Genomic DNA, 12,731 nt, shown 5'->3' on the forward strand with positions numbered 1-12,731 from the left:
CAAGGGCTTTCTGCGGTGGCCAAAGTCCATATTGAAGAGTTGGGCTGCCAATGATCCTGACATAGAGTCAAACACTCAAACTCGCACTGAGACATGCTTCAGTTAAACTCCCACTGAAACATGCTTTGAAGTGGAGGACTTTGACACGCACTTTGCTTCTCTGGGTACCAACTTCAACTGCAATATCTAATTGAAGTCTAACATTTTTAAGGCATGCACACAATTCAGAGATGAAATTCCACCATATGAGATTATGAGAGCAAACCTACAGATATAACAATATAAGAAAAAGAGTTTTTCAAATCATCGGACGTTGATTATGCAAACGAACATAATATAAAGTCTAGTTTGTGCTTAGTGCGTATTATGTTTGCTTTAGTGAGGCAGCGAGTTTCTTGTTTGGTGAAATGGTTGCAGCCTCTTAATGGGAAGATGAAACATAGTGTCACGAGTAGTTTTTTCCAGTGGAAACATGGTAGGAAAGTTGATAGACATAGTCATTTATGGTTATGTATGAGCATTACATTTCCGATGTATCGCCAAAATTGTAAAACAAATGGAGTCAATGATGCACTCTTTACTAAATGGTGTTTTATTAGAATGCATAGATTGTGTAGACAAGCCTAATAGCATTTTAGCGTGTTCTGATAAATGGTCATGCTTTTCTTACTTTGTTGTCACATAAATTAATATGGCGGCACATTGTTTCATCATGAAACTGAAGGGTTGCTTCTGTTTCAGTCTAGAAAACCGTCTCGTTTAGACAAACAAGAGACATAAAGTCTGTACACATTCCACTTCCGTCAACCATAATTTTTTTTGAGAGAAATGGAGTCGAGCTCTTTTGAAATTAATCATACGACCGTACTAGCTAGGTTAAGCTAGGAGAGTGTCCAAAGAACAAACTCCATATTACAATGCGATGCACATATTCATGCTAGAAGCATGTCTATGAGAAGAGAAAAACTACAAACTCTACTAAAAAAAGCTTAATGTCCAAAATTGGACTTATTTTAGCCTAAAAAGCAATAACCTACATAACCAAACCAAAGTACCCCAGCTCAATGAATCGAGGCCTAAGACCATTTCGGTGTACCTTTCCATCAAAAAAGGGGGGTAGTCTCTTCAAATTGATGATGTAGGGGTCTGTCCCATTCTGGAAGTGGGATTACTCCACAGACAGGCCCGGTCCAGCATCCCAAGCCCAGACTACCCAACAACCACTTAGGTCCACTTCCAATCCAATAAGCCAAGCCATCTGACAAGACCCACCCCGAATTTCACCCTGAAACCCAGAGTAAGTTGTGCGGGGACCACCTCTAAGGAAAATTTACTGAGAAGATTTCTAAAATCTCCCTTGAAAATGGACAACCCTAACTCGAAAATTCCAAATTACACTCTTAATACAACACGTCCAAACATCACATAATTATCCTTCAGAAATTCTAAACATAATATACAATAATCCCAAAGTATTCAGAGCTACTAGACACTAGCGGAAGCAAGAAAACACGAGTAGGTTAAACATGTAACCTACTGATGAAAACTGGCGGAAATGCGGGTGACTATGCCTCGCCTCCTACTAGATCCAACCCGAACTCTGCAGACTGGGCAATTTAAAACGAAGGGCCCAGGGGAAAACATTTAATAACGTTAGAGTGAGTGGACAAAAATAAAATAATAAATAAAATATTTATGTTTCCCCAAATTAATTTTTAAGGAGAAAATCGAATGCATGCCGCAAGCGATAAAACCTTGATCTCATAAAATATCGAGCCTCTCAGACTCTAAAATATATGTATGTATTTACACTCGTTCATACTCCCTATATAAATTCATAGGTCTATATAGGGCTACTACGCTCGCGTCCAACGCTCACGTCAAGCATTAATGCGGTGCTACACTACGCCATTAAGGTGGACAGACGGGTGTATAAATATGTGTCCATACCCCCTATATGAATTAAACACTCAAATAGGGCTACTACGCTCACGTCCAACGCTTACGTCACACCATAATACGGTTATATGCTACGCCATTAAGGTGGACAGACACATATGGCTAGCTAGCATTTTATATACACACTCTCTCATAAATACATATTTATATCCACCGAAAATCCCATTTTCGGTAACTCGCCAAGAGAAATAAAATTCGTCAAATTAAAATGACGTCAAAATATTCCGCAATAATTATTGTTCAACCATGAACTCTAGCATGCATTTTATTTAAAACAAAAGTCCACTCACAAATTAGGCCTAAGCCTGATGTCAATCTGGGGACTCGTCTGCTCGAGCCTCCTCACGTCCTGTTCCAAATATAATATTAATTTCCCAACTAACAATCCAATATTTAATCAAAATAGGCAAAATTACCCAAGAGCCATAAATACGCTCATCATTGCCTAACTTCGATATTCTTAAATCGGAACGATCCGAACTTAAATATCATCCTCGACAGTCGTAAATATAACCTCCCCAAAAATACGAATTAAATCTTACGGCCGGATTCTACATTAATTAACCGCCAAAAATACCAAACTTCGGAAATTCACAAACCTATCCAAATCTCATCCAAAAATTCCATAAATCACATCAATATAATCCCCTTAATATTCCACATTTAAAACCCTAAAAATCTCCCAAACCGCGGCGGCGGCTCCGCCGGCAGCGGCGGCCGGAGGCCAATTCCGGCGACCTCCAAAACCTATGAAATTTTGACAGAATAATCCTCTCATCATGCTCTACAACTTTCCTAACTAGCACAAACACCAATTCCAAGCCTAACTAGGGTAATCGACTAAAAACATCAAAAACGCCATAAAACTTCCACCTCAAATTTCTCCTTACCTAGCTCAAGAGGGAGTGAGTCCTTTTAGGGCAAGGCTGCTGGGTTGGAGGGCTACAAAACCGTACCAAGCTTGCCCAGATTGGTGGCCGGAGGAGGGAGTTCCGGCGAAAAGCTTCCCGGCGTCTCCGGCGAGTTTTCTCTTCTTCCGGCGGGCTAACGGCTCGGGGGCTAGGCCGGGGAGGGAGAGGAGGAGATGGGGGTCCGAACTGGGGTGGAGCGGTGGCCGGTGGTGGCCGGACGGTGGCAGGAGGACGGCCGGAAAACCGGACAGCGGGAGGGGCTCGGGAGAGAGAGGGAACCGGGAGGAGAAAAGAGAAGAAAAAGAGAAAATGGGTTTGGGCCTCACACCCCAAACCGGTCCAAGCTTATAACAACCCAATTCCAAAAATAAAACACCCCGAAAAATAATACCCGAATAAAAATTACCTTTTACTAGCTAAGATTTACCATTTTTACCGTCGTCATATTTTCTCCCATGAATAATTCCCCGAAATTAATCGTCCCTTAAAAATACATCTAGGGACCAATTAAACTATTAACTCAATGACGGGAACGGTAAAATTCTTATTATAATCACGCTAGTAAATAAGGTAAAAATATAAGGGTCGGGATGTGACACCATCAGTCCAGTGAGGCCCAGACCCGACCCATCAGCCCACCCTAGAGTATCCTTAGGGTTTTTTGCCGTCACCACCCAAACTCCGACGTCAGCCGCCGCCCCGCGTCCAACCTCAGTCTCCTCATTCAACTCCACCACCAATGAAAACGGTGGAGCCTCAAACTCTTCCCTGCTCAGAATAACATCAGGAGGATGACCTCCCCAAGTTCTGCCACCGATAATAGCTCCGCCGCCAAGAGAAGCCGGAGTGATCTCTGATCCAATCACAAGCACCGGAGCCGGAACACCCAACCAGCTTTTCGCCACCTCCAAAAACCCATCGTGGACAGAAAACCACGACCAGCTCATCACCACAAACCCATCATAGTCGGAGAAACCCAATAGAGATCCAGACGCCGGAGCTGTCACCCCAAACACCAAATCCGTCTTCAGAGCCTCTTGCTGCCATCCCAGGGACGACCAAGCCGGCAACGCGGTCGCACTGCCATCACGATCGCCGCCTCCACCGTAGGAGAAGCGCCGCCGCCTATTTTGAAAACCTAGGGTTCCTAGGCCTTCAGAAACGCTCCGAGAGTCTCGGAGGTTCTCTCCCATTTTTCTCGTTCTTTCCGTCAACCATAATAGGATGATGACTCGTTGAAAAAACTAAACAGAATTAAAAACAAAACTTTAAAGAAAACACCAGAAAAACCCAATTAAGGCTCACAAGCCAAATCTAGGCCCAGAAGCCCAAAGTAGCAAATGGGTTAGTCAGCCCAATTTTTTTTTTTTGATCATGTAATCTGCTTGGGGAGTTCCATTTACACCTCCAAATTTGTCACCTCAATTTTACTTTTTAATATGTTAAAAACCTAAGCATACCTCCCTTTTCTTTACTAAAGTACCCTAAAATAATTTGTCGTTTCTCGTTTTCCTCTATTACAAAGAAGAAATATTGGAGCAAAATTACAATGATTCAAAAGAATGGGAGGATTAAAACCACGACATTTGGACGATGAAGAGGCAGAAGAGTAGAGTCGCGGCTTTGCTGATCAGGTCAATGACCTCCCGAAACCATTCATGTAACTATCTCGCTTTCCTCATTTGAAATTTAATCAGCATGGATATGAGATGATCAATCACTCCATGTTGGTTTTTATTCTATTGTCACTTGCATATATGACATTTTAGAAGAAAAATCTATATTGTTGGTAATAGTCGGTGAATATTTGGTTGAAATTGGGTTTTTTTATATTTTTTTATTAGGGTTGGGTGCAGCAAAACGGCGTAGAGTAACTGCATATTCATTAGGGTATGAAATCAAGTCTTACTCTTGTTGCCAACGGATTAGGTACTTGGGTGTTCTCAGTAGTAGTGGCTTTGCTAGCCATTCTAGTGGGAATAAAAATGAAACTTTTAGAGTCACTAGTGTTCTTTGGCACAACTAGTACCATGCTTGACATCATTATGGGGATCACTCAGCTGTGTGAAAGAGAACATGACGAATGCTAAGCAAAGCTATTAGAGCATCTCCAACAGCTTCTTCAAAATTTTTCTAAAATGGGGAAGCAAAAGCTAAAATCTCCAAAAAAGTTATGCTTAAAATCCAACAACTTCTCCATTTTGGAGATTTTAACATTTAATACAACAATAAAATATACTATATCATTATTAATTATAACAAAAAAACATTATATATTTCATTGTAACAATAAAATACCCAATAAAATATTCTATTATTGTCTTAAATTCGTTGGAGCACGTGAAAAATTTAATTTTGAGAAAGAAACTTTGCTGCAAATTTGGGGAATGAAGACTTCTCTTTCTTCTCCATCCCCATTTTGGAGAATGAGATGGGGAAGCTGTTGGACTTAAAAAAACTCTATATTCCCCAAAATTGAGAACTTCAAGAAAATGGAGAAGCTGTTGGAGATGCTCTTAGAGGCCTAAAATTCTGCTTCTTCATCTGGCTGAGTCTTCTACTTGACAATATGCATGGATCAATATGTATGATTCAATTGCTTTCAGCTCTTTCTGAACGATGAACCAACTCTAAAAGTGAACAGAAAAATAGAAGAAAAAATGGTTTTGTTATCTGTTTGTACTTATATATCTTTTCGTATGAATTGACAAAGTCAAATAAAATTAGAAAAAATGATGGAGGTGTACACATCAAATTTGGGGATTCGGATTATCTGCTTGGATTTAAGTTGCTTGGATCTGCTTGGATGTCTTATAACCATTAGATGTAGTAAAGATGACATAATGATGACATGATGGTCTTAGATTGTACTCAATCAAATGGTTAGAAGTCATCCAAGCAAATCCAAGCAACATAAATTTAAGTAGAGAAGCCAAATTCCAAATTTGGAGGTGTAACTAGAATCCCAAATCTATTTTCTTTTTAGAGAAGGAAAAGTGAAGAAAGAGAACCATTTCCCTTTTTCTTTTTCAAGAAGGAAAAGAAAACCATTTCCCATTTGGTTGGCAAGAATGTAAAAATAGGAATATATATATATATATATATTATTTTTTTAAACAGATATGGAATGGAATATATATTTTGGTATTTTGAATAGGTGTTTGTTAGAAATTAAATATGGATCAAGTACTTAATTCATATTGTAGCAATTTTTTGATCAAGTGATAATCATTTCATTAGAAGATACTCATGCCAAGATGACCATTACATATCCACCCGCTACCGCTATGGATAGACAAGGCTTCGTAACGATAAGACTTTATGTAGGATAGACCATCTATAATCTCGAGAAGTAGGTTTTGACGCCGATCTCTATTAGTGTTCAGATACAGAGCATCCCATAATCTCGAGAAGTAGGTTTCTTTAGATGCGTTGAGGTATTCCTTGAGCCGATCTCTATATGGACGAATATGGAAAACCCAATTACAGGCACATCCAGTTTTGAATCTCCACGGATCTAAATTGATGGCGCGAGATGCAAAATTAAGAACAAAGGTTTGGGGATTGGTGGCCACACAAGGTTGGCGTTGGGGGGCCATCGGCAGATGACTTAGGAAGGAGGCCGGGGTCGGTCACCATTTTAGGACCGCAGAGCCAAGGTGGCTAGGGTTTAGGAGAGAAAGAGAGGCGGAGAACCATCATGTGGAAGTTGTCAACTAGGAGCATTTCATATTGTAGCATTTGGTAAACCAATAATGGTGACTTACAACCAATCAACTGTTTGGAATGGACAACCAAATCAATTCCTTTTTCATACGATGATTTCGTGCCAACCAAACAGGATAGAATGAGGACTTATGAACAATTCATTCCAGTTTCAATAATCATTTTGTTGTTTTGTGTTTTGAGCCCGCTCTGGTTGGGAATTTAACAACATTGGGCTTCTTTCTTAGGCCTCTTGGGTTCTCTTTTTTTCATTTTCCTTTTTTTTTTGTGTGTTTTGGGCTGGTAGGTCTAAGTGGGACACTGTAAACGTGGGATTCTAAAAACATTGGCCTTCTTTCTTTGGTTGGTTGCTTTTAGGACTCTTGGGGGCAGGGCTTTTGGTCATTCTGGTAATTTCATTTCTACCCTAGCTGCTCCCCTATATATGCTTACATTGCTCTTTTGATGCAACACCTCCCTTTCACACTCTCTGAAGCCTTTCACATTGTCTCAAGTCTGAAGAAATGGTAATCATCTATCTCTCTCTTCTCTATGATTCATCTTCTCTCTTTCTTCAGTGTGGATTTCTGTTTATTTTCTAGATCTATATATATTTTGATTTTGACTACTTTCCTCTTTTTAACCACTCTTATGAACCAGACTGGATCTGGAAGGAAGGACACAGAGATGGATGGGGGCTTAAACAAGGTCCTCATAGAAGAGGCAGCAAAGGCCAAGGAGGTAAAATTTGTTTTACTTTGATTCTGTTTGATGTTATTTGTGATTTGATTGTGATTTGATTTTTGAATAATAAACACTAAACTTCCTACTGGATCTGGTAGATTGGACTTCCCTCTGAGTCTGATTGTATTTGATTTTTTAATATTTTCGTGAGTCTATTTGTGCTTTGATGGTTGATAGTAAACCCTAACATATCTGGTTGGTTTATGGAACCTCTTTGAGTTTTTATGGTTTGTGGTTTTTTATGGTTTTTGTGATTCGGTTTGTGATGTGATTATGTTTTACGTTGATAATAAACCCTGAACTTCCTAATTAACTGTATCCGGTTGGTAAATGGAGTATGGTTGCAGTGGTCGTACTGGTAGCAATGGTCGTGGCGAGGCGACTGGTGAGTCTTCAAGCAAAACAGTGGCTGCTTCATCTGTGGGACGTAGTTGCTGCAGCGATGCGAAGAAAAAACGTTGGTTATTATCGATGACACAGTTGAAACAATAACACATAATACCTACTGTATTATTTAAAGAAAACCCTAAACTATTATTGAAACAAAAAAAAAACTTAATAGAAAGAAAAGACAACATGGAATAAGGAATATAAAACTAACCCTGTCAGCTTCCACCAACTCCGCAGCTATAGTGGGAAGCCCTTGATTTACAACAACATTCACTTGAGGAGCATCCACTTCCCCTTGAGCAATTTCTCTACTTGACATGGTTAGGGGAATGTTTTTGATTTACTTATTAATTTTCCATATGTTGATGTTCTGATTCCATGAATTTTGTTTTTGATTTTTCTAATTATTCAAAATTGTCTAATGTGCATGTCTTGTTGTAGGCCATTATTGCACATCAGACAATTTCGAATAATTAGAAAATCAAAAACAAAATTCATGGAATCAGAACATTAAGATATGGAAAAATTAATAAGTAAATCAAAAACATTCCCCTAACCATGTCAAGTAGAGCAACTGTCTTTCCTCCTTGAGCAATAACCGCATTCCCCTGCACACAAGGGAATGCGGTTATTGCTCAAGGGGGAGTGGATGCTCTGTAGATCAAAGGCTTCCCGTTGTAGTTACTAGTTGGTGGAAGCTGACAGGGTTAGTTTTAATTTTCATGTTTTCTTTTCTTTCTATTTAAGTTTTTTTTTTTTGTTTCAATAATAGTTTAGGGTTTTCTTTAAATAATACAGTAGGTATTATGTGTTATTGTTTCAGCTGGCGCGAGGTGCTGAATACTCGCAGTGGATAAAAATCAGAGGATATTTGGTTTGGACCTTGATCGGTTGAAAATGGTGATTCTTTATTATGTTGATTGTATAAAGCGCCAGGAGGTACATTTTATTAATGAGTTTGTAGTTTTAAACCTAAATGAACAACGTCCTACAAATGTGAATCTAGTATGTAAAATTGACATCGCTATAGTACAAATATTGTGTATGTTTTTGAGTTTGTGTTGCCATAGTATACAAGTTGATAATGTGAATTAAGCAATGCAAACTGAATTGAGCAATGCAATTAAATGCTTTGAATTGTGTCTTTGAAGTTAAAACTTTTTCATAACTTCTATGAAAAATTTCATAGTATTGAATTTTGATCGATAATCCTTGATATGTCTGTTAGGCAATTTATATATGCATACTTGTATAGGACATAAGGACAAATTACTACATATGTACTTTGTTGTTTCATGCATGGTTGAAGCATATGTTTAAATGTCAATGGGGATGCATGATTGCTTGCAAGATGAGATGTTTCATGGCTTAACATGTTATAAATTATAATGAATGCAAGTGTTTGCGCATTTGTATCGTTAGCGCACGGTCATGACTGTTCAACAAAGCAGTTGGATTCCAATTGCAATATAAAAGCAGTTAGGTTCCAATTAGGGGTGGGTTCGGTTTGATTTGGTTCGGTTTTTAGCCTAAACCGAAAACCCAACCGAAATTAAAGTTCGGCTCGGTTTTCCATTTTTAGACATGTCAAACCGAAAACCAAACCAAACCGGCGGTCCGATTCGGTTTCGGTTTTTTTCGGTTTTTTTTTTTTTTCCTTTAACAAAACTTTGTACAAACTGTAAAATTTTCTGACCATGATTTAACTGTAACAAAAAAATTAACAGCTCCTCCACCTTTCTTGCTTTTAGCATTTCAAAACTATGTATCAATATAACCACAAACCAAATGTATACAAAAACAATCAAAACACTAAAAATAGTTTGAATGTCCATAGTTAAAGTCCATACATCTTAAACACAAATTATAAAGTTCATACTTCATAGTTCATACTCCATACTTCCATATGGTAAAACTCAAAAGTCCATAAATTACAAAATACAAATAGAGTCCAATGTTAAAAGTTTATACATCACAAAACAAGAACCCGAAATATTTTGGAGGAAAGTAGATCAAATCCTTCTTGCAACATCATCTCATGCTCGAAAAAAATGTTTGCTTCATTTTTAGGAGGCAACATACCACTCTTAACACTTTGCACATGTGACAATAATGGCACCTCCAAAATTTCTATATGAACAAAAAAAAATAGAAAAACAAAAAATTAGATAAGAAAACCATATATGTAACATATGGTTTACTACTGAAACTAAAAAAGAATTTATTCAAATCAAATAATAAAAATAAACTATTACCTCCTTCCGCTTCTTCACATATCCCAATCTCCTCACCAGTTGGCACATGATGTAAAGCAATGGTTTCACCTCTAAGCCAACTTTGTGTACATATCAAGGCTTCCACCATTTTTAGACTTAGAGAGCTTTGATGTGGATTAATGACCTTCTCACTAGTGCTAAATAAAGATTCCGAAGGTATAGTAGACACCGGAATAGCTAGAATATCTTTTGCAATGCGGGCCAATATATGGTATTTGGAAACCTCATTCACTCTCCACTAACCCAACAAGTCAAATTTTCCATCATCTCCTTCAATAGCATCACTAATATATCTATCAACATCATTGTGTATTATCTTGGCTTTCATTGCTTTTCTTTTCAACTCCTCCTTCAATTTCCTCTCAAACTCGGTAAGACCCGAGAGAGAAGAAGGTTCAACCTTAACAATGGATGCTTGAGACCCTCCAACCCCTCTAACTTCATTTTCCTCCGCTTCATACACTTTGTAAATGTCACACAAAAGAGTTTTCACATTCTTTGTGACAACTTCCACCCTATGATATTGATCCTCCTCCCCATAAACAACCTCTAAATAATCAATAAGCATCTCAAACTTTTTTCGTGGATCAAGAACAAGAGCAAGAAACATATATTGATTCAACTCATCAAAATCACCCCAATATTTTGCATATTTTTCTTTCATCGGAGATGCAATATCCACCATCCAAGTATTACTTGGTTTCTTAATTTCTTCTTGCAAGAGACCATTTAGATGAAGCACATCACCAAAAGTGTGATGAATGATAGGTACATTAGAACAACACACTTTTAAAGTAACTTCATAAAATGGTTTCAAAATCTCCAAATACATTTCGGCATTCCTCTAATCATTTGAACAAGGTGGCCCTTCCTTTCCAATTGATTCACCTAAGTTAAAATATGCGGCATAATTACATGTATCATCTTTACTTAGTCTATCAAATGTTTTTTGAAATTTCAAAGCCGATTCCAACATCAAGTTTGTGGAATTCCACCTAGTAGAGACATCCAACACCACAACCCCCTTACACTCTATCTTCACTTTCTCAACACTTCTTTTGAAGAGTTCAAGTCTTTGTGGAGAGGATCTAACATACCTCACCAAATTACGAATAGCATCAATAGATAAATGCATGGGTTTCAAACCATCATTCACAATCAAGTTAAGAATATGAGCTACACACCGCATATGCATATTTTTCTCTTTATTCAAAATCATATTAGGTAGTTTCCAAGCATCTACCCTCTTGATTAACTCTCTTATTGCAACATCATTTGCCGAAACATTATCAACGATGATTGTTAGAAGCTTCTCTATGCCCCACTCTAACAAACAATCCTCTAAAAGTTTAGCTATGGAATCTCCCTTACGATCTAAGATGACACAAAAGTTGATTACTCTTTTATGCAACTCCCAATCATCATCAATAAAATGTACGGTAACAACCATATAATTGATGTTTTGAATAGAAGTCCAAGTATCGGTTGTAAGACGCACCCTTCTACCCTTCAATTCACCCATTAACTTCTCTTTCTCCCACATATACAAATTAAGCACATCATTTGCTACGGTCTTCCTACTAGGGATTGTCCAAAAAGGTAAAGCTTTTTCCATAAAACGCTTAAACCCCATGCTCTCAACATGAGTAAAGGGTAGCTCATCTAGAATAATCATCTCCACACATAATCTAGTGAGCTCTTCATTTGTCAAAGAAGAGGTATCTAACTCCCTAGTATCTTTTCTAGGACAAAATCTTTTGCCTTTTAGCTTTCAACATTTCTATATTATGAGGATATTTGGGGCATTTATCAATATGACTAAGAAGGTTGGATGTACCATGCCATTTAGACCTAGATCGGCATAATATTTTTTATTGCAATAAATACAATTACCCTTAACTCTACCCGCAACCATTTTTCTAGTATAATGAGCCCAAATATCTGACCTTTCTTTGGACTTCAAGGAGCTCAAATATTCTTCCTCGGTCATTTCCTCTCCTTGGTCTACAAAATCTTGTGGAATAGGACCGGTACTTGCTTGTGATCCACCCATACTAGGAACCGGTGTCAGAGTTGTCGATTCACCAACATCAACACTATCAACTTGCATCTGTATAAAAAAATAAACCAATTTAAACAAGTTAAGTATCACAGACCAAATCAAGCAAGAATCATTTAACAAACATTGAGACTAAGAGCAAAGGAACAAAATCAGAAAATGTATGCCTAACTTCCTGACCAGCAGACCTTTTTGGCTAAAAACAGTATAGCTCGGCTAAAAATTTACAGTTGGTCTCTTCATAACAATTGTAACAGACAACCTAAAGATTATTTGAGAACTGGAATCGCAGCAAAAAGATTTTTCTACAAATACTTATAATTTTCCAAAGTTCGTATACATTAGAGAAAAACTGCTAACTTCTTGAGTTCCTGATGACCAACATACCTTTTTGGCTAAAAACAGTATATCTCGGGCTAAGAATTTCAGGTTGGTCTCTTCATAACAATTGTAACAGACAACCTAAACATTATTTGAGAACTGGAATCGCAGCAAAAGAATTTAGGTGCTGCCATACTTTGTCAATGGGAAATCGATGCATATCGCTGCGACACTGACATTTCGTGCACGGGCAATAGAAAATTGTATTCCCGTTAGCATTAGCCAGCACATATTCTATAAAACTCATAACTCCTGCACCGTATCTTTTATCCCATTTTGGAAGCGAAATCCAACTCCTATCCATAT

The sequence above is a fragment of the Fragaria vesca genome, linkage group LG7 (assembly GCF_000184155.1).
Source record: "Fragaria vesca subsp. vesca linkage group LG7, FraVesHawaii_1.0, whole genome shotgun sequence".
Classification (NCBI taxonomy): Eukaryota; Viridiplantae; Streptophyta; class Magnoliopsida; order Rosales; family Rosaceae; genus Fragaria; species Fragaria vesca.